This window comes from Aquarana catesbeiana, linkage group LG01 (genome assembly GCF_042186555.1).
Source record: "Aquarana catesbeiana isolate 2022-GZ linkage group LG01, ASM4218655v1, whole genome shotgun sequence".
NCBI lineage: Eukaryota > Metazoa > Chordata > Amphibia > Anura > Ranidae > Aquarana > Aquarana catesbeiana.
Genome location: NC_133324.1, coordinates 436,300,283 through 436,324,766, shown reverse-complemented (window position 1 = coordinate 436,324,766; position 24,484 = coordinate 436,300,283).

The window sequence follows — 24,484 nt, the reverse complement described above, 5'->3', positions numbered from 1 at the left end:
GAAATTGGTCTGCATGGCTGTCATCCCAGAAGGAAGCCTCTTCTAAAGATGATGCACAAGAAGCCCACAAACAGTTTGCTGAAGACAACAGACTAAGGACATGGATTACTGGAACCATGTCCTGTGGTCTGATGAGACCAAGATTAGAAACTTATTTGGTTCAGATGGTGTCAAGCGTGTGTGGTGGCAACCAGGTGAGGAGTACAAAGACAAGTGTGTCTTGCCTACAGTCAAGCATGGTGGTGGGAGTGTCATGGTCTGGGGCTGCATGAGTGCTGTTGGCACTGGTGAGATACAGTTCATTGAGGGAACCATGAATGCCAACATGTATTGTGACATACTGAAGCAGAGCATGAGTCCCTCCCTTTGGAGACTGGGCCACAGGGCGGTATTCCAACATGATAACGACCCCCAAACACACCTCCAAGATGGCCACTGCCTTGCTAAAGAAGCTGAGGGTAAAGATGATGGACTGGCCAAGCATGTCTCCAGACCTAAACCCTATTGAGTATCTGTAGGGGATCCTCAAATGGAAAGTGGCAACCTGTGAAGTCTGGTTAAACTCATGCCCAAGAGGGTTAAGGCAGTGCTGGAAAATAATGGTGGCCACACAAAATATTGACACTTTGGGCCCAATTTGGACATTTTCACTTAGGGGTGTACTCACTTTTGTTGCCACCGGTTTAGACATTAATGGCTGTGTGTTGAGTTATTTTGAGGGGACAGCAAATTTACACTGTTATACAAGCTGTACACTTACTATTTTACATTGTAGCAAAGTGTCATTTCTTCAGTGTTGTCACATGAAAAGATATAATAAAATATTTACAAAAATGTGAGAGGTGTACTCATATTTGTGAGATACTGTAGGTCCAGCATGCATTAAAAAGCTGCTTGCACCACACATGTGAGATATCACTGTGAATGAAATTCTAGTGCCACAGCCATAGTTTGTTGCCATTTCACAGGCATGTGCAATTTTAAATAATAAACAAAGGAATAAAAATCACCAATAGCCATATACTGAAATAGAGGATCACCAAATATACTCCTTGATCCCTATACTTCCTGATTACATCACGTGTGGTCTCTTTGAAGGAAAGGCATATAGAAAAAAGTTGAGGATAGCAGGTCCTCACAGTGACCTTTTATAGAGACACCAGGGTTAAAGAAAAATATTATACTTTATTGAAAACAATGTAGCAATGAGTAACATTAAGATAAAAATACCACACTACCACCAGTGCAAAAGATTAAAAAGACAACATTGTCAAAGTGGATACAAAGAGCTGCTAGCAGCACACCTCAATCATGCATGTCTTCCATTCACACCACCAGGACATGGGGGGGGAGAAATTGAATTTCAATGGAGGTGAACAATATAAAGCACAGAATGCATAATGAAGATTGCAAATGGGTAGTCACTGTAAGTTGCTGTTCATGGACCTGTCATTGAATGATCACCCCAAGGACAGGAAGTGCCTGTAATTCAAGGTGGGTGTCACAGAAAGTTGAAGCCTGGATGGACCAAACTTCAATGATTAAACTTCAATGAAGGTGAACAGTATAAAGCGCAGATTGCACAATGAAGATTGCAAATATGTAGTCACTGCTGAAAAGCCGTGTATAAGTTGCTGTTCATGGACCTGTCATTGAATGGTCACCTCATGGACAGGAAGTGTCTGTAATTCAAGGTGGGTGTCACAAAGAGAAGATGTAAACAATGAAAGCCTCCCCAAAGAGACTCAGCTGTCTCTTGGAATGGGAAATATGCGGGCAGATCAGATATCAGGTGTCAGTAAGTCCACTTAATAAAGACAGGAGGAGGTATAAGAAAACCATCATTGCCACACCATGGGAGGTAAGATGACACCTTTGCTTTCACTGTGTCTGTCAGTCCCGTGTTGATGCAGATAGTCCAGCCAAATAATCAGTTTGTTGTTTCCCAGCTAGTATAGATCCTTATCCAATGGCTATAGTATCAGCATGGGTGACCACGGTGATGATGACATGCTGTGAATGGAAGACATGCATGATTGAAGTGTGCTGCTAGTAGCTCTTTGTATCCACTTTGACAACGTTGTCTTTTTAATCTTTTGCACTGGTGGTAGTGTGGTATTTTTATCTTAATGTTACTCATTGCTACATTGTTTTCAATAAAGTATAATATTTTTCTTTAACCCTGGTGTCTCTATAGAAGTTTACTGTGAGATAAAGCTATATAAGCTGATTTTACCTTTTCAAGCTGTTGTTAAGTGGAACAAAAAGTACATACTGAGGATTTAGTGCACAGATAAATGTGAGTGGAAACTTTAAATGTTTTTTAATAAATCATGTTTATTTTATGGAAAGCATTATGACCATATGTATGTTTTAACACCTGAGTGAAGGGAAGGAGGGACAGAGGATAGAAGAACGTATGGTACTATTTAAAACCCATAATGGGAAAGTCTTGCTGTGACCTTATAATATACTGTATATGTTATAAAAAACAGGTAAGGCCACAAGTGTGGGGAAAGGTGATCGCAAGGTAAAGGTGGAATGAAGGTGGATTGCAAGTGATATCACAGAGAGACCTTTAATTTCCAGGCCACACGGTAATTAAAATGGCATATGTTTGGAATTTTTTTAATTTTTATATTGAGTGGAAAATTGTTATGGTGGATGGACATCTAAGCACAAGGTAAATTGTGAGTGATATCACAATGAGATGTTTAATTTCCAGCACACAGGATTATTAAAGTGGTTATAACTGCTAAATGTTTTACCTTAATACATTCCCTGCAAAAATGTTCAGTATGTGTATCACCCCCCCCCCCGCCTTATACTTACCTGAGCCTGATCTTGATTTCCTACTCTCACAGGATCTCTTCTCCCTGCTCTCACAGGCTTTACTAAGGCAGTCAGTCAAATCCTGTGACAAGGGAGCTGGGCAGGGCCACACCATGCTGTCTGTGTCTATTCATAACATATTCTACAATATGCATGGTAATGGATCAACCATTTTTTTTACCATCTAACAATAACTCTCTTGTTAATTCTTCAAAAACAAAGGCCTTGGATCAGACCATGCCTCCAATTCATTAATGTAGACATCACAATCCTAACTAAAATTCTATCTTCCAGAATCAGTACATTCCTACCTTCTATAAATCATCACGATCAAGTGGGATTCATCTTCCAGAGCCAAGCTAGCAGAAGAACATCCATCCCATCCAAGTTTTCATGTCAAGATGTTTTCAACAGGTTTTCTGTTGTCCCTACATTTGCAGTGAGATTTTAATTTAGTATCTAATATTATATAAAGCACATTCTAACTAGATAGGGCTTTGGAAACCACTCTGAAATCTAGGTTGTGTACTTGGTCCTCCTTGCCCCTCAATTTTTTTAGTCATATCAACTTAGTTAATATTAGTTATTGGCCAAAATTCCTTTATATGGAATAACACTTGTCTGAGATTTGCTATATCCTCATTGCAGGCTACCCTTGCTCATGATAGGTTGGCTTATCCTAATCTCTTTTTTATATTTTATAGTGTCTCCGTTCCCCTATATTTATGATTGGTTACATTTGCACCTCTCCACCATACTTATCTTGGCCCTTCGAAACGCACCCTTTTGCATCCAGGATGATGTTCACAGATCTGTTCTTTCCCAATTAAAAATATCTCCATGAGGATGTTTATATTTTGGCCTGGCTTATGGAGGAAAAGGTCTTACCTCTGACTCAATTCCATATTGCACCATGTACCCCCTGAGGCACAACTACAGATTTAAAGAACTCCTTTGACACCCTGGTGCAACCTGGTGACTTAATAAGGGCATTGACTATGTTTCTCTGTGTTCAACAGTGGCAGCTTTCTTTCCTTCAAGGCACTTAAATAGAGATGTGCGATTCATAATAATTTTTTTTTTTAAGTATCTCTTATTGCAGAATTGCATTATAGCTCAATTTATAGCTGTGATGGTGGAGTCATTAACCTCTCCCACTAGAGCAACTGATGTATACCTTTGGTTACACTAAACTGGTCACTACTTGTCACTTTAAATATTTACAAGCTGAGGGGTTAAACAAATTTGAATCTTCCTACTGGAAATGGTTACCTTACTTACTGGATCTCACAGAGGAGGGCTGGGAAGAGGTTACTGAGACTTGCTTTCAAAATGTTATCTGCACAGCTGATATACTTGCTTAATTTAAATTTATTTATCATCTTCATTATACCCCTGCTAAATTATGTCTCATGAACCTGGGGACACAGGCATGCTGTCCTAGATTTTGGGAAGTCTTCACTGACATGATGCACATGTTTTGCACTTGCTCCCATCTCTCTACCTTCTGGAGTGATCTAGTCACATTACTTGAAACCAACCTGAACCTGTAAGCCCCAAAAACCCCTGAGGTGTGCCTCCTTGGTGTTCTTAACAACTTTGCTCCACGCACCTATTGCCATATTATGTTTTGCTTAATTTTCTTCCACACCAGCAAGACTATTCTACAGAATTGGAAGAGCCCCACTGCTCCTACAGTGTTGTTCATTTGTCATCTGATGAACTCTGCTATGTCTAAATACAAAATAATCTACACAGGCCTGTCTGGAAAAATAGTTCAAGATATGGCAGCCCTGGTTAGAAATCTCTGAAACCCATGTACCCAATTTCCTGTAATTTCTACTTCACAACTATTTATATAATGCAATGTTTTTTCTCTTAGTGTGGTTCTTGTGTTAGGGTGGCGCTGTGGACTTAGGGAACAGTATGGGTAGTGGGGGAAGAACTGTGTGCGTGTGTGTGTGTGTGTTTGTTTGGATATTTGTCTCAGGGTTTATCTTATTTGTATATGGCTTTATCTTACTTGTTTAATTTTACACTTCTGTATGTGTATTGTATTTTACATCTTCTTATTGGGCCCTGTGTAGCCAGTTGCCATTGGCCAAATTGTGGTGTCTCTAGCTGTATGTTCAAGTTTTCTACTTATCAAAAAACTTTAATAAATGCCTAATAAAAAAAATAACCTGGGATAAATACCATATAAGAAGAATGAGCTTCAGGTCTCTGTCAAAATATAAAATAAAGTAACATGTAGTGGAATCTAAGAAAAAAAAGTAATTTAATTTAGTGGGGGGTACTACCATGTAGTAACATCACACCAAATGTACGTGAGCAAGAGGATTTTCAATGAGCTGTCAAGAAAGTATACAATATATTGCACATTTCCAACAACTGCTTCACATAAATATTAATATTTTTTATTGTATAAATATCATAAAAAAATTCATAGCAGAGACTGCAGAAAAATATATAAAATAACTATACAGTTACAGCTTATATAGATTTTGCGCTTAACATTGGGTCAACACCAATATACTGTACAACACCTATATTTAAATAGATCGATTTGTGTTAATCAGAAACATATGAATTACCTACAGAGTCAAAATTATAAATCATGAAGAAAAAGCAGTACAGCGCATAAAATAAATTAATAAACTAAAGTCCAAGGTAAACAAATTGCAGGCAAATTCCAGTGATTCCTTCAGTGACTCAGGTGACATGAGAAATAGCAAGGTGACTGTGGTGACACACATGGACCTCCACCTTCGGTGACAATAGCCGCTCACCTCAATGAATGGACCCCTGAGTAAAATCAGTCAGGTCAAAACAGCGGTTCCCTCACAGGGATAATACCAAGGGGAGATGAGTACACGATAAGGCATCAGCAGCAGCAGCTTGAGCTTTCAGTGACCAGCATAGAGACAGTTCTCACATGTAAAAGAGGTAGGAAAGAATCTAGTGCTCTCTGTATGATACTTAAAACAATTTAATAAAGTAGCGAAAAAACTCACATTACAATGCACTGTGCCCCAGTGCGAAGGATAGAAGCATGGATGGAGTGGATGTCCCATACAGGATGGACGAGCGGAGCACGGGTGACGTCGCGATCAGAGCACGTACACAATGCCGTACGCGTTACGTCCCTCAAAGTGGGCGGGACTTCCTCAGCGGCGACGGCTGAGCGTGAGAATACCATTTAAATACAAGTCCGCTCCTCCCCAACAGCCAATAGGCTCGAATGTATACCCATCACTATGGTGACCGGGTCAAAATGCTTCACAACAGGAAGTGACTATATCCGCTCCTCCCAAGCAGCTAATAGGCTTGAATGTGCCCATCACTATAGTAACCAGGGTCAAACCATTCAGGCCAGGAAGTCACTATGTGCAAAAAATAGCCGTGAAAGCCATAGATAAAAAAGGCTATTAATAAATAGCATGTAGTGATATGCCAATGAAAACATATCTATAAAACTTTAGACATAAAAAATAGTTTAAAAAAACATGAATACAAATTATAAAAATTATAAAAATCAACGGCGTAAGTCACGGACCTCCGCTCAACATCCTGGGTCATCCAGTCCCATAATACAAAATACATATAAAATTAAAATTAACAATTAAAATAAAAAATAATAAAAAGATTGCTGGGCAATTACTAACGATCAGAGATGAAGCAGTTAACATCAAACTCGACGTTCAAGCCCCCTGGAACAAGGACCTTAGTCTTGTGAATCCAATGAGATTCTCGACGACTTAATTGGCGTAGGAAATTACCCCCCCTCCAATGCTTATTAACTCTCTCCAAACCCCAGAAGCTTAAACCCCTGGAGTTTTGATTGTGTACCAATTTAAAATGCTTTGAAACATTGTGTGTTTTTATGCCTTTTTTAATGTTGTTGACATGTTCCCCTAAACGAACATGCAAGGGGCGGGATGTCCTACCAATGTATTGTAAGCCACACTCACACTGTAACATGTAGACAACCCCAATCGTGGTACACGTAATGAGTTGTTCTATTTTATATTCTTTACCTGTGGAGGTGGCTCTAAAACTTTTTTCGTTTTTTATTATTGCACTTAGAATGCATGCAGGCTGTGCACCGCCCACAGGCATAAAATCCTGAGAGAAAGGAAAAAAGTCTACTTTCAGAATGTACAGGGGAATCCACCACACCTGGGGCTAAGCGATCTCGTAGGGATGGGGCCTTTTTATAAGTGAACAACGGACGGGGTGGCAGCAGGGGACCCAGCACACGATCCTGTTTAAGAATTGACCAATTCTTGAAAACAAGTTTTTCAAATTGTTTGTGCTGGATGTTATAATTCAGTACCATTTTGAAATTCGAGACATCTGAACTAGTATTTTTGATCTTATCAGAGATCAGAGAGGCCCTATCCATAGCCATGACCTTCTCAACCTCGCTGCTTAATATGTGTGTATCATATCCTTTTTCTACGAACCTTGATGAAAGTAAGGCAGATTGGGAAATGAAATCACTAACTCGTCTGCAGTTCCGTCTGAGTCTGACAAATTGTCCCCTGGGGATGTTACAGAGCCATGATTTATGGTGACAACTCCCCAGGGGAATGTATGAGTTGCGGTCTGTGGGTTTGAGGTAGTTACATAATCTAAACCCCTTGTTATCTTTCCAGATCTCAAGGTCAAGAAACACTATTTTTTCTTTACTAAAATTCCAGGACAACTGGATATTCTTAGTGTTATTATCAAGTTTCTGGATAAAGGAATCCAAGCTGGACTGATCCCCGTCCCAGATCATGATAAGGTCGTCTATGTACCGTTTGTAGCACACTAGCTCCGGGGGGCGCTGCTTGAACACTACGTCTTCCTCCCAGTGGGCCATAAAAAGATTGGCCACACTGGGAGCAAAACGGGCACCCATCTCAACATGAAAAAATATTTTTTGTCAAATTCTAGTAGACCAGCCACTATTGTAGGAGGTTATCACTCCAATTTACGCAATAAATCGACTTTTAATCCTCTCAATGCTGACAACAAATATCTCGAAGTATTCAAGAACATGTTGTTTAATGATCTGGATAAAATGAGAGTTAGAAAGGCTGTTGACCCATTACCCATCAGGCAAGGTATCAAATCCTTGGAAACAAGGAATGATATCATCATCCGCCCAGCGGATAAAGGAGGGGGTTTGGTGATTCTAGATAAGTCCAAATATTTGGGAGAACTTAACAGGTTACTGGAAGACCGTGATACTTATCAGGTTTTTAACAAGGAGCCTATATTGGCCTACAAGGATGAGCTCCATTGGCTAATAGAGGAAGGAAAAAATGAGAATGTTCTCAATAAGAAGGAAGCTTCTTATTTGGATCCCCTCTTCTGCAGAACCCCTATCATTTACTGCCTCCCAAAAATCCATAAGGGTATTAACAACCCCCCTGGGAGGCCTATAGTAAATGGTATTGATTCTATATCCTCCAGGCTAGGCCAATATATTGACCATTTTCTCCAGCCTTTAGTTTTCAAAACGGAGGCCTTCCTTAAGGATACAAAACATGTTATTCAAATCATCGAATCTGTTAGTTGCTCTCCCTCTAGTATACTGATCACAGCTGATGTAGGGTCCCTTTACACCATAATTGGTCATGAGGATGCTTTATCCTCTGTCCAATGGGCCCTATCTGTGTTCTTCGACCTCCCTGAAAAACATAAAAAATTCCTGTTGAGAGGTTTGGCCTTTTGTTTGGCCAAGAATTATTTTTGGTTCAATCGCCAATTCTTCCTCCAAAAAAGGGGCGTTGCGATGGGCGCCCGTTTTGCTGCCAGTGTGGCCAATCTTTTTATGGCCCACTGGGAGGAAGACGGAGTGTTTAAGCAGCGCCCCCCGGAGCTAGTGTGCTACAAACGGTACATAGACGACCTTATCATGATCTGGGACGGGGATCAGTGCAGCTTGGATTCCTTTATCCAGAAACGTGATAATAACACTAAGAGTATCCAGTTGTCCTGGAATTTTAGTAAAGAAAAAATAGTGTTTCTTGACCTTGAGATCTGGAAAGATAACGAGGGGTTTAGATTATGTAACTACCTCAAACCCACAGACCGCAACTCAAACATTCCCCTGGGGAGTTGTCACCATAAATCATGGCTCTGTAACATCCCCAGGGGACAATTTGTCAGACTCAGACGGAACTGCACACGAGTTAGTGATTTCATTTTCCAATCTGCCTTACTTTCATCAAGGTTCGTAGAAAAAGGATATGATACACACATATTAAGCAGCGAGGATGAGAAGGTCATGGCTATGGATAGGGCCTCTCTGATCTCTGATAAGATCAAAAATACTAGTTCAGATGTCTCGAATTTCAAAATGGTACTGAATTATAACATCCAGCACAAACAATTTGAAAAACTTGTTTTCAAGAATTGGTCAATTCTTAAACAGGATCGTGTGCTGGGTCCCCTGCTGCCACCCCGTCCGTTGTTCATTTATAAAAAGGCCCCATCCCTACGAGATCGCTTAGCCCCAGGTGTGGTGGATCCCCCTGTACATTCTGAAAGTAGACTTTTTTCCTTTCTCTCAGGATTTTATGCCTGTGGGCGGTGCACAGCCTGCAGGCATTCTAAGTGCAATAATAAAAAACGAAAAAGTTTTAGAGCCACCTCCACAGGTAAAGAATATAAAATAGAACAACTCATTACGTGTACCACGATTGGGGTTGTCTACATGTTACAGTGTGAGTGTGGCTTACAATACATTGGTAGGACATCCCGCCCCTTGCATGTTCATTTAGGGGAACATGTCAACAACATTAAAAAAGGCATAAAAACACACAATGTTTCAAAGCATTTTAAATTGGTACACAATCAAAACCCCAGGGGTTTAAGCTTCTGGGGTTTGGAGAGAGTTAATAAGCATTGGAGGGGGGGTAATTTCCTACGCCAATTAAGTCGTAGAGAATCTCATAGGATTCACGAGACTAAGGTCCTTGTTCCAGGGGGCTTGAACGTCGAGTTTGATGTTAACTGCTTCATCTCTGATCGTTAGTAATTGCCCAGCAATCTTTTTATTATTTTTTATTTTAATTGTTAATTTTAATTTTATATGTATTTTGTATTATTGGACTGGATGACCCAGGATGTTGAGCGGAGGTGCGTGACTTACGCCGTTGATTTTTATAATTTTTATAATTTGTATTCATGTTTTTTTAAACTATTTTATATGTCTAAAGTTTTATAGATATGTTTTCATTGGCATATCACTACATGCTATTTATTAATAGCCTTTTTATCTATGGCTTTCACGGCTATTTTTTGCACATAGTGACTTCCTGGCCTGAATGGTTTGACCCTGGTTACTATAGTGATGGGCACATTCAAGCCTATTAGCTGCTTGGGAGGAGCGGATATAGTCACTTCCTGTTGTGAAGCATTTTGACCCGGTCACCATAGTGATGGGTATACATTCGAGCCTATTGGCTGTTGGGGAGGAGCGGGCTTGTATTTAAATGGTGTTCTCACGCTCAGCCGTCGCCGCTGAGGAAGTCCCGTCCACTTTCAGGGACGTAACGCGTACGGCATTGTGTACGTGCTCCAATCGTGACGTCACCCGCCCTCCGCTCGTCCATCCTGTATGGGACATCCACTCCATCCATGCTTCTATCCTTCGCACTGGGGCACAGTGCATTGTAATGTGAGTTCTTTCGCTACTTTATTAAATCGTTTTAAGTATCATACAGAGAGCACTAGATTCTTTCCTACCTCTTTTACATGTGAGAACTGTCTCTATGCTGGTCACTGAAAGCTCAAGCTGCTGCTGCTGATGCCTTATCGTGTACTCATCTCCCCTTGGTATTATACCTGTGAGGGAACCGCTGTTTTGACCTGACTGATTTTACTCAGGGGTCCATTCATTGAGGTGAGCGGCTATTGTCACCGAAGGTGGAGGTCCACGTGTGTCACCACAGTCACCTTGCTATTTCTCATGTCACCTGAGTCACTGAAGGAATCACTGGAATTTGCCTGCAATTTGTTTACCTTGGACTTTAGTTTATTAATTTATTTTATGCGCTGTACTGCTTTTTCTTCATGTTAATTTACGGGATTTGATAAATTTACCCTCAGTATCACAGCTGCTGTTAGGCTAGGTTTTTGTGGCTTGCGCTGGTTGATTTTTGTTTAAAATTATAAATCAACCCAGCAGTACCGTGTGTCTGTCCCATACAGCATTAGAGTTGTCCCACCTAGTATACCAAATCAAGAAAATAGGTGGTGGCACAAAGGAAAAAAAACTGAAAAAAGGGGGAGGTTGGGTAAAAGGGAAGGAGACACAACTAGGTACAACTGGCTTGTGGGGGGAGCCCTAGCACAAAAGCATGGATAGTAAATAGTATGTGAGATGTAAAATATCAAATGTATCACTCTACGCTTCATGTACTGTATTATAAAGACTTTTAATAAGCAACTTTACTTTATGGATAAATAGGTGCAATGCAGATGAAAAGTGCCCAATTTAATTCCCAGCATTCTTGAGAAAAATTCATGAGTAGGTGTAATTGGATATTATACAAATAAATTCATCACCCACATATATGCAAAGGGTCCTGGAAGCTAGACATTTTATAAAGAAAATAACTATAAATATATTGCATACCAATACTCTTCCTACAAGATAGTCCCCATTATAGGTGATATAAGACAAAATAATCGCTAGGTACGTTAAACAATGGTCAATAAACAACTGACAATAAACATGCTCAGAGGAGGATCCTAGGGTCAAAATGTAACTGCTCATTTAGTTCTGCTTTTTTACATGCTCTGCTTTCTCTACAAAAGATAGCCTTATTAAAATCATTACCCCTTGGATGGGGGTAGTGCACAGACTGTGGGAATGAAACTAGGCACAGACTGTGTGAATGTATCCATGATCATGTTAAGGACATCAATACTGGTGATTTGTACAGCCAGATGCCTCGTCACTTCGCCAGTAATCACAGATAGAGTACCACAGGTCTGCCCTTTAATGGCCCTTGAGAGAATAGACCCCCATCCAAAGGGGTAGTAATTTTGATAAGGCTACCTTAAGTATAGAAAGCAGAGCATGTAAAAATCAGGACTAAATGAGCAGTTAAATTTTGTCCCTAGGACATCCCTAGGATCCTCCTCTAAGCATATTTAGTGTCAGGCACAAATGCACCTGCTGTGATCCAGTCTGGAAAGCACCAGGCAGCAGGATGTGATGTCAGATGTGGGGAGGACCTCCCCTTTTGGGGGACACTAGATGTTGTGTTCTTAATGGGGTGGTGGTCTGCGAGGCACCAGGGACTATATAACACTGACCCTTTTTTACATGCATACCTTGCTGAACACACATGAGTTATTGGTATATGCGACCATTGTTTAAGGTACTTAGCAATTATTTTGTCTTATATCACCTATAATGGGGACTATCTTATAGGAGGAGTATTGGTATGCAATATATTTATGGCTAATTTCTTTATAAAATGTCTAGCTTCCAGGATCCTTTGTATATACAGTATGTGGGTGATGAATTGATGTGTGTAATAGCCAATTACACCTACTCATGAATTTTCCTCAAGAATGCTGGGGATTAAACTGGGCACTTTTCATCTCCATTGTCTATTCTCTCAAGTGCCCTTTGTGGCACTTGAGAGAATAGACCCCCATCCAAGGGGTAGTAATTTTGATAAGGCTATCTTACGTAGAGAAAGCAGGTGGATCTACACACTTAGAGCATGTAAAAAAAAACAGGACCAAATGAGCAATTAAGTTCTGTCCCTTTCCCCTACATTTAGAGTTTAGGATGACCCTGTGTTACATCACTTATCTTAGGGATTTCGGTCATTCACCATACTGTAAAACCCGTAGGATATATACTAGTCTCCCACCTGGCCTTTTTTGTTCTAGGGATAATTGGGAGGCTGATATTGTTTTTGATTCATATTTTGTAAGAGTTAAATGTGATGGTCATTGGAATTATGTTGTGCCCCCCTTTTCTTTGTAAGGGGGTTGGCAATGTGTGGTGGGACCAGGGGAGACTCAAATTGGAGTATACTAGGTTTATTTATTTTTTGCTGTTTTGGGTTTTCCTTCTGTTTTGGAGATGGTTGACGTGAGTTGTGTCTGCCCCATAGACCCCCCTTCTTTTCTTTCATGGATATTGTTTGCCTACTTGCCTGTTTGTGTTAATTTGGCTTTGGGGTGGGCTTTCCACTTTGTTTGGGCTGTGTGATGCCTGGGCAGTGTCAGGGTTCTTTTCAGAATAAGAATGAGCAGGTGCTGAAAAGGAGTCAGAAGAATAAAGATGTGCAAGTGCTGACCAAAAGACCTGGCATAGTTGCCAATACTTTAAATGGCCATGCTCATTTGCATAGAAATGCGCGCATGCACACGAATGTTCACACTGGCTCACGCTCACCTGCTGACAGAACTGGCCCTAAAGGCCCTATATAAGGTCAGTGTCTTAAAAGTAAAAACAACCAGGCGCACAACATATGGACAATTGCACCACAGTGGCAGGAAGAGTGTGTGTGTGTGCGTATATAGTCCTTGTTATAGGTGGTTAAGTTCCAAAATCCAGGAGAAAAGTCATAAATGAAAGATTAAAAAGTAATTTTAGGTGGCAGCCATCCCCACAGTGTGTCCAAGACTCTGTAAAAAATGACAGACAAGGAGGGGAGAGGGAGGGGCACTTAAATGTAGTAGTAGTAACAGTTTATTGCACAAGATACATTACACTTAAATGATGTACAGTAGGCAGAACACAAATTCTGTTAGGAAATCATCATCCTCAAAGGCTGCCACAGTCCAGTGTGTCTCCCGGGGTCCAGATGGCTGTGGAGGAGAGAGCTGGGATGCAGGAAAGTAGATCCAGTGGATCTACCTAAACGGCACCCATGCTTCTACTCTAGTACTCTCTGTTCCCACCTTCAGGGGTGCTTGGAACTTCGCCGCAAGGGAAGCCCTCTCATCAAATCATTCTGAGACCAGGTATGTGACAGGCAGCTTCTTTTTCCCCTTTTTTGTTTATGTGTAGGTGGGGTGGATTGGTCGTATCTGTGCCTGCTCTCTCTGTCTGGGTTACGGTGCCTGGATGTGATAGGTTCTGGTGACACTTCACTTCCAGTTTCAGCCTCAGAAGGGAGTATTGCTCATTGTGATGCTACATCCAGAAGTTTTGACAGATGTAGACTTTGTGTGGTGGGGTTTGGGTGAAGAGTCCCCCCAGGATACCCGCGTCTTCCAATGGTTGGGCTAGGCAGGGCATGGGGGAATCTAGATGGGGATTGACCTTCCCCTTTTATATATACAGCAATGTTTGCTTTTTGCCATTTGCCCTTTTGGTTGTTTCTTTTTATAAAGTATATTTATTGGAATCTACCTGCTCAGTTTATGGGACCTGATCTGTCCCCTTTTGGTCAAGCATAGGACATACAATCTTGTTCAGAAAGAAGTAAGGTTCCCTTTACAGGACTTTGAAGGCCCTGGAGGTGGTATATCTGCACAAGAAAATGAATCATATAAAGAAGTAATATAAAAAAAATATAATTTATTCTGACAATATCAAAAGACAATAAAATGGACAAGAAGAAAAATTGTGGCTATACAAATTGCACATTGACATGACCATGTGACCGCAGGTGGGGGCAAGGGGGGGCAAGTGCCCCCCCCTGGCAGGGCTGGTGCTACTTATAGGCAAGTGCGCACAATCAGTCGGGGGTGCCACGCTGCATGTCCCAGGGTCGGGAGTCACATACACAACATGGAGTGTCAGGGAGTGATGGTGTTTGTGGCCCCTGTGCTGAGGGAAGGCAGCGCAACCAGAGGCAGGAAATACAAAGCTCTCTCGCAGCTTGCCTGTTACCTTTCACCTACTGCCTGGACAGCGTCTGCTAATGCTCAGCCTGACCAGATCACTGATGATTTCTTTCCCCTCCTCCTCAGCTCAGTCTGCTGGCTGTGTATGCTCTACCTGGACATGTGTGAGAGGTCCAGCGCTCCCTTCTAGATAGGGACCCCAACAACACCTGCATGGGGCCCAGACTCATCTGAGTTGCTTGGCATGTACAGCTGTTGTTGGAGCCTTCCATCTGCCTTTTCTGGGGTTAGTAATACATTTAATTCTCTCTAATGTCATCTGAACTTGCAATATAGAAATTGATTGGAGGGGAGTTCTCCATACTAATGATTGTGTGTGTAATGTATAAGGGATGTAATATATCTGTGTGTAATCTGTGTGCATGGGGGTGTAATGTATCTGTGTGCAATCTGTGTCTATGGGGGTGTAATGTATCTGTGTGTAATCTGTCTGTATGGGGGTGTAATGTATCTGGGTGTATGGGGGTGTAATGTACCTGTGTGTAATCTGTGTGTATGGGGGTGTAATGTATCTGTGTGTATGGGGTGTAATGTATCTGGGTGTAATCTTTGTGTATGAGCATGTAATGTATCTGTGTGTATGGGGTGTAATGTATCTGGGTGTAATCTTTGTGTATGAGCATGTAATGTATCTGTGTGTATGGGGGTGTAATATATCTGGGTGTAATCTGTGTGTGTATGGGGGTGCAATGTATCTGTGTATATGGGGGTGTAATGTGTATGGGGTGTAATGTATCTGTGTGTATGGGGGGTGTAATGTATCTGGGTGTATCTATAATATGTCCACAGTCTCTGACCGTGATAATGACATTGGCGAAAAGGGGTGGAGCATGGGTGACCTTAAAATGATGCCCCCTCCCTTAAAAAAGTTCTGCGGATACCCATGGTTGTGACTATATACTGTTAGGGGTCCCGGACCACTGTGATGTGAAGACGGAGTCCAGGGGCCACATCCAAGGTGTTTCAGAATCGCTTTCTTCTTCAGGGGTGTATCAATAGGTGAAAGCATTCATACTACAATCCAAACAAATAAAGTTTGAGAAATACAGTATATGTCACATAAACATAGAAAGTAAAGTCATTGCCTATTATGGTAATTAAAGCGGTTGTACACCCTGTACAATCACTTTTACCTACAGGTAAGCCTATATTAAAGCTTCACTGTAGGTGCTGGAAATACCTCCTAAACCTCCACGGTTTAGGAGATATTTACAATAAACCCATGCGCTGATGTCTGTGACACATGCACCAATGTCTATGGAGCATGCGCACTTTAGAAAGGGAAGATCATACCATTTCTATAGGGGTCATGCCGTGACTGGCGACTCCCACGCGCATTGCGTGGGAGTGACGCCACGCAACTCAGGCCAGTCACAGAGCCGGAGTTCACGGCCCCGGAAGGAAGAGGGGTGAATATGGGGGACAGCGGTGACAGCGGTGACATCGCAGGCTTCGGTTACAGGTAAGTGACACATAATGGGCTACTATGCGATGCATAGTATTTTGTTTAGCCTTTGCAGGGAAATAAAGAGGAAGTAAAACCCATCAGGGTTTACGTCCTCTTTAAACCAGGGCAAACTTACATGTTGACGATAAGAAAACACATAGCCTGAAAATATAAATTCTAAAAACAGCAAAATCACTCCAGGGGTTGCTCATGTGCTGGGACCACTCACCATACCCAGGACTCAACCACAAGAATCCCAGCGAGACCAGATTTACCAGAACATGCCCAGCAGGGCTGATATGCGATAGGGAGGTATTTGGTTTGTAAGCAGTGTGGCTGCTGGACAGAGAGACAGAGGTATGTGTATAGTCAATCTGGATCTGTATATATGGCTATGCAGACATGACTAAATTTGTATTATATTATCCTAACTTTGTCAAGGAGGAACAATAATGGGCAATGTATATATACATACACTAATGGGCCAAAAAATATATGTGTTCACAAATATGTCCCAAAGTATCTGCAAGCTACCACAGATATCCATATATAGTATATGCACAGTTGCAACCCCTTCCCTTATACGAGCCAACTACTGGGGTGAAGTATAGAAAAATCACAGGGGGAAAAGAAAATCCTTAATGGTGGTTTCATACAATGAAAAGAAGGACAAAAAGCCTATGCAAATAAAAATGCAGCAATGACCAAAGAATCACCATGTTTAAAGCAAAGAGTTCACAGTGCTGGCTGTCTAATATATACGGTCAGTAGCAAGTGTCACTAAATTACTCACCAGTAGAGATTGTTCAGTGAAAAGTCCCCTGGAAGGATGAAAAGGGCATTCACCCTGTTAATGGCGTGAGGTAGGTGGCAGATAGAGCTCAGCAGAGCTGCTTAAATACCCCCATGTATCACATGGACCTACGCCAAGACATGGCATGTATCACAATGCTAGGCTGGGGTGGGTTCCACACTGGCCGCCGGGAGCGTGGCATGTGGCGCGGCCATGCACACAAAGGGGCAGGACTTTGTCACGCATCAAGCACCCACCGACACACATATGTGTGAAGCCAAGGTGAAGGGGCCAGAATCACCACTCGATTGATGGTCAACCAGGGGGAGGAGAGGTCGCCGACTGGAACGAAACACGCTCAAGATGTACAAACTGCCACCCTCTGCAGCCAGCATGGGTGGCCTACTTGCACCGGGTAGACATCAGGGGAGCCTGCGGCACGGACAGGGGGCAGGACAGAGATAGCCCTGGATGGAGAAAGCTGTGTACAAAACATTTTAGAAAGGGAGAAAACAATTAATAATTGTATAATACATGCAGTGAATGCTTGATAACAACATCAAAAGGATTCCCACTGTATACAGCAGAAATGTTACATGGTAACTTGTGGGATTTTAGTTCCAAAATATACACAAAGTATATTAAAAACCAGACTGATAGCAAACAAACACTCAAATAAATGGATAGCAACAATATCATGAATGAATCTAGTAGGGATGGGCTTTATGTTCAGGTCAAACATGAGCTCAACTCGAACATTGGCTGTTCGCCCGTTCGCCAAATAGCGAACAATTCGGGGTGTTCGCGGCAAATTCGAAAGCCGCGGTACATCCTTTAAAGTCTATGGGAGAAATCAAAAGTGCTAATTTTAAGGGTTAATATGCAAGTTATTGTCATAAAAAGTGTTTGGGGACCTGGGTCCTGCCCCAGAGGACATATATCAGTGCAAAAAAAAGTTTTAAAAATGCCCGTTTTTTCGGGAGCAGTGATTTTAATAATGCTTAAAGTGAAACAATAAAAGTGTAATATTCCTTTAAATTTTGTACCTGGGGGTGTCTATAGCATGCCTGTAAAGTGGCACATGTTTCCCGTGTTTAGAACAGTCCGAGTGCAAAATGACATTTCTAAAAGAAAAAAAGTCATTTAAAAGTACTAGCGCTAGTGCCGGCTATAATGAATTGTCGGTCCGGCAATACACATAAAAGTTCATTGATAAAAACGGCATGGGATTTCCCCACAGGGGAACCCCCCGAACCAAAATTTAAAAAAAATGCGTGGGGGTCCTCCCAAATTCCATACCAGGCCCTTTAGGCCTGGTATGGATATTAAGGGGAACCCCGCGCCAAAATTTTTTTTAAAAATGGCGTGGGGTCCCCCCAAAAATCCATACCAGACCCTTATCCAAGCACACAACCTGGCAGAGCGCCCCCCCTCCTGAACCGTACCAGGCCACATGCCCTCAACATTGGGAGGGTGCTTTGGGGTGGCAGCCCCCCAAAGCACCTTGTCCCCATGTTGATTGGGAGAAGGGCCTCATCCCCACAACCCTTGCCCAGTGGACGTGGGGGTCTGCAGGTGGGGGCTTATCGGAATCTGGAAGCCCCCTTTAACAAGGGGACCCCCAGATCCCACCCCCCGTGTGAATTGGTAATGGGGTACCCTACCATTTCACAAAAATAGTGTCAAAAAGTTTAAAAAAGACAAGAGACGGTGGTTTTTGACAGTTCCTTTATTAATTTCTTCTTCTTTCCCAGCTTCTTTTATCTTCTTTCTTCTAGTCTTCCTTCGGTGTTCTTCTTCTTCCTCCATCTTCTTCTTCCCCCGCTTTTTCCTCCGCTTCTTCCTCCACTTCTTCTCATCCGGCATCTTCCTCCGGCTTCTTCTCTGCTTCGTCCTCCGCATGATCTGCCTCAGTGGAAGTCTTCCACTGTGTGACGCTTCTGTTCAGGTGACAGTTCTTATATAACGGAGGGCAGGGCCACACGGTGACCAGATTCCGATGAGCCCCCGCCGGCAGACCCCCACAACATACTGGGCAAGGGTTGTGGGGATGAGGCCCTTCTCCCATCAACATGGGGACAAGGTGCTTTGGGAGGGCTGCTACCCCAAAGCACCCTCCCAATGTTGAGGGCATGTGGCCTGGTACAGTTCAGGAGGGGGGGTGCTCTCTCGTCCCCCCTCTTTTCCTTCGGCCTGCCAGGTTGTGTGCTCAGATAAGGGTCTGGTATGGATTTTCGCCATTTTTTTTAAATTTTGGCACGGGGTTCCCCTTAAAATCCATACCAGACCTGAAGGGCCTGGTATGGAATTTGGGGGGGACCCCACGCATTTTTTTTTTAACCACTTCAGCCCCAGACCATTATGCTGCATAAGGACCAGAGGACTTTTTCCAATTTGGCACTGCGTCGCTTTAACTGCTAATTGCGCGGTCATGCAATGCTGTACCCAAACAAAATGTGCGTCCTTTTCTTCCCACAAATAGAGCTTTCTTTTGATGGTATTTGATCACCTCTGCCGTTTTTATTTTTTGCGCTATAAACGGAAAAAGACCGAAAATTTTGAAAAAAAATGATATTTTCTACTTTTTGTTATTAAAAAAATCCAATAAACTCAATTTTAGTCATACATTTAAGCCACAATGTATTCGGCCACATGTCTTTAGTAAAAAAAATGTCAATAAGTGTATATTTATTGGTTTGCGCAAAAGTTATAGCGTCTACAAACTAGGGTACATTTTCTGGAATTTACACAGCTTTTAGTTTATGACTGCCTATGTCATTTCTTGAGGTGCTAAAATGTCAGGGCGGTACAAAACCCCCCCAAATGACCCCATTTTGGAAAGTAGACACCCCAAGGAAATTGCTGAGAGGCATATTGAGCCCATTGAATATTAATTTTTTTTGTCCCAAGTGACTGAATAATGACAAAAAAAAAAAATTACAAAAAGTTGTCACTAAATGATATATTGCTCACACAGGCCATGGGCACATGTGGAATTGCACCCCAAAATATATTCAGCTGCTTCTCCTGAGTACGGGGATACCACATGTGTGGGACTTTATGGGAGCCTAGCAGCGTACGGGGCCCCGAAAACCAATCACCGCCTTCAGGATTTCTAAGGGCGTAAATTTTTGATTTTACTCCTCACCAGCTATCACAGTTTTGAAGACCATAAAATGCCCAGATGGCACAAACCCCCCCCCCCCAAATGACCCCATTTTGGAAAGTAGACACCCCAAGCTATTTGCTTTGAGGCATGTTGAGTCCATGGAATATTTTATATTTTGACACAAGTTGCGGGAAAGTGACAATTTTTTTTTTTTGCACAAAGTTGTCACTAAATGATATATTGCTCACACAGGCCATGGGCATATGTGGAATTGCACCCCAAAATACGTTTAGCTGCTTCTCCTGAGTATGGGGATACCACATTTGTGGGACTTTTTGGGAGCCTAGCCGCGTACGGGGCCCGGAAAACCAATCACCACCTTCAGGATTTCTAAGGGTGTAAATTTTTGATTTCACTCTTCACTGCCTATCACAGTTTCGGAGGCCATGGAATGCCCAGATGGCACAAACCCCCCTAAATGACCCCATTTTGGAAAGTAGACACCCCAAGCTATTTGCTGAGAGGCATGGTGAGTATTTTGCAGCTCTCATTTGTTTTTGAAAATGAAGAAAGACAAGAAAAAAAATTTTTTTTTTCTTTTTTCAATTTTCAAAACTTTGTGACAAAAAGTGGGGTCTGCAAAATACTCACTATACCTCTCAGCAAATAGCTTGGAGTGTCTACTTTCCAAAATGGGGTCATGGGGGGGGTGTGCCACCTGGGTATTCCATGGCCTCCGAAACTGTGATAGGCAGTGAAGAGTGAAATCAAAAATTTACGCACTTAGAAAGCCTGAAGGCGGTGCTTGGTTTTTGGGGTCCCGTACGCAGCTAGGTTCCCAAAAAGTCTCACACATGTGGTATCCCCGTACTCAGGAGAAGCAACAGAATGCATTTTGGGGTGTAATTTCACACATTCCCATGGCATGTTTGAGCAATATATCATTTAGTGACAACTTTGTGCAAAAAAAAAATTTGTCTCTTTCCCGCAACTTGTGTCACAATATAAAGTATTCCATGGACTCGACATGCCTCTCAGCAAATAGCTTGGGGTGTCTACTTTCCAAAATGGGGTCATTTGGGGGGTTTTGAACTGTCCTGGCATTTTATGCACAACATTTAGAAGCTTATGTCACACATCACCCACTCTTCTAACCACTTGAAGACAAAGCCCCTTCTGACACTTTTCGTTTACATGAAAAAATTATTTTTTTTTGCAAGAAAATTACTTTGAACCCCCACACATTATATATTTTTTTAAAGCAAATGCCCTACAGATTAAAATGGTGGGTGTTTCATTTTTTTTTTTCACACAGTATTTGCGCAGCGATTTTTCAAACGCATTTTTTGGGGAAAAAACACACTTTTTTAAATTTGAATGCACTAAAACACACTATATTGCCCAATTGTTTGATGAAATAAAAAAGATGATCTTAGGCCGAGTACATGGATACCAAACATGACATGCTTTAAAATTGCGCACAAACGTGCAGTGGCAACAAAATAAATACATTTTTAAAAGCCTTTAAAAGCCTTTACAGGTTACCACTTTAGATTTACAGAGGAGGTCTACTGCTAAACTTACTGCCCTCGATCTGACCTTCGCGGTGATACCTCACATGCATGGTGCAATTGCTGTTTTACATTTGACGCCAGACCGACGCTTGCGTTCGCCTTAGCGCGAGAGCAGGGGGGACAGGGGTGCTTTTTTTTTTTTTTTTTTTCTTTATTATTTTTTTGCTTTTTTATCTTATTTTTAAACTGTTCCTTTCATATTTTTTTTTTTTACATTTAAATTTTAAAATTTTTAAAATTTTTATTGTTATCTCAGGGAATGTAAATATCCCCTATGATAGCAATAGGTAGTGACAGCTACTCTTTTTTGAAAAAATTGGGGTCTATTAGACCCTAGATCTCTCCTCTGCCCTCAAAGCATCTGACCACACCAAGATCGGTGTGATAAAATGCTTCCCCAATTTCCCAATGGCGCTGTTTACATCCGGTGAAATCTAAGTCATAAAATGCTCGTAGCTTCTGGTTTCTTAGGCCATAGAGATGTTTGGAGCCACTCTGGTCTCTGATCAGCTCTATGGTCAGCTGGCTGAATCACCGGCTGCATTCTCAGGTCCCCTGTTGAGACAGGAGAGCCAGAGAAAAACACGGAAGACGGTGGGGGGGCATTCCCTTCCACTGCTTGTAAAAGCAGTCTAGAGGCTAATTAGCCCCTAGGATTGCTTTTACATGAAAGCCGACCGCTGGCTGAAAAGAATGATACCAAGATGATACCTAAACCTGCAGGCATCATTCTGGTATAACCACTCAAAGTCGTGAATGGCGTACCTGAAGACAAAACAATGGTTAACATAAAGCACAGTAAACGGTAAAGTATAAAAAATTACCTGAAAGGCAAACATGATAAAACATAATAACAATAAAACATTGCAGAATAGAATACAGTAAAAAAAGAGCAGAACAATAGAGAGAGAATAGAGAGAGAGAGAACAATAAAACGACAACTATTTTTTTTTATTTTATATTTTTTTTGTGTTTTTTTTTTTTTTTTTACACTGTTTTTGTAACCGTAACTTTTAAAATGGTAACCGGTTCCAGGTTCGGGTCTCTCAAAATGCGATGGCATCTTGGGAGACCCTGTGAAAGTGTGCCTAGTCTGTGCAATGCTGTACCCTACGCTAATATTCAACTAGTGTATGGTAGCGTTCAAAACATTCACCAATGCAAAGACCAGGATTGTCAGGACAGGAGGGACAATAATAGTGAGTGTCATGCCTATATCCGTGCTTGCTGCAGACACAACATCTTTTTTGGGGGGTTCGTTGGGTAGGGGTACTCGGGAGGACATAAAGAAAATGCCTCTCATGCAGCCGACTGCATTTGGTTGGGGATGTGAATGGGGGAAGTACGGGTGCTGCAGAAGTGGTGGGTTCCTAATTAGGATTGGCGAATGCAGCAGGAAGGGCACTATGGGCACGACGGGCCTGTGTTTGTCTTCTTGGTGGCAGCGGGACACTACTTGTGCTTGCCACCTCACCAGCTTGAACTGCACTTATGGGACTCGCCACGTCACCAAGTGTTACTGCAGTGCAAGTTTGACTATGACCGGGGTGTACTAGGCCGCTGGCGCTTGCCAGTTCACCAAAACGCTACCAAAAAAACTGTTAGCGATCGCAGGGATCAGGCCTGACTCTGCGAACGCTGCAGTTATGCGTTTAGTGTTTTGTAAGTGACAGTGATCGATCGATACTACACTTGGGTGGGCTGGGCTGGGCTGGGAGGAGGGGCAAAACGCAGGTCCTAGCAGGTATCTGGGCTAATCCCGCTAACACTGCATTTTTGGGAACCCTAAACTGCTGGGGACACTAGTATAGATCTGATCGGATCAGATATTGATCCGTTCAGATACTATACCACTAAGGGAGGCGTATGATGCGTGCGTGGGTGTTAGCGGTACTGGCCCTAACCTGACGCTGCTTGGGGCTGGTGCTTGCCAGTTCACCAAAACGCTACCAAAAAAACTGTTAGCGATCGCAGGGGATCAGGCCTGACTCTGCAAATGCTACAGTTATGCGTTTAGTGTTTTGTAAGTGACAGTGATCGATCGATACTGCACTTGGGTGGGCTGGGCTGGGCTGGGCGGAGGGGGCAAAATGCAGGTGCTAGCAGGTATCTGGGCTGATCCCGCTAACACTGCGTTTTTGGGAACCCTAAACTGCTGGGGACGCTAGTATAGATCTGATCGGATCAGATATTGATCTGTTCAGATACTATACCACTAAGGGGGGTGTACGGTGCGTGCGTGGGTGTTGGCGCTACTGGCACTAACCTGACGCTGCTTGGGGCTGGTGCTTGCCAGTTCACCAAAACGCTACCAAAAAAACTGTTAGCGATCGCAGGGATCAGGCCTGACTCTGCAAACGCTGCAGTTATGCGTTTAGTGTTTTGTAAGTGACAGTGATCGATCGATACTGCACTTGGGTGGGCTGGGCCGGGCGGAGGGGGCAAAACGCAGGTGCTAGCAGGTATCTGGGCTGATCCCGCTAACACTGCGTTTTTGTGAAGCCTAAACTGCTGGGGACGCTAGTATAGATCTGATCGGATCACATATTGATGCGTTCAGATACTATACCACTAAGGGAGGCGTATGCTGTGTGCGTGGGTGTTATCTGTACTGGCGCTAATCTGACGCTGCCTGGGGCGACGCATATCACCTCCGGGCGATCAGGGGGCTAAACCTTTATTAGGTAATAAACGGCGGGTGCCCTGACACTATAAAAAATAAACAAACTAATCAGCGTCACCCGTAACGGTTATACGGTGATCAGTGGTGAAAGGGTTAACTAGGGGGCAATCAAGGGTTTAAAACATTTATTAGGTAGTATATGGGGGTCACTGTCGCTATAAAACGC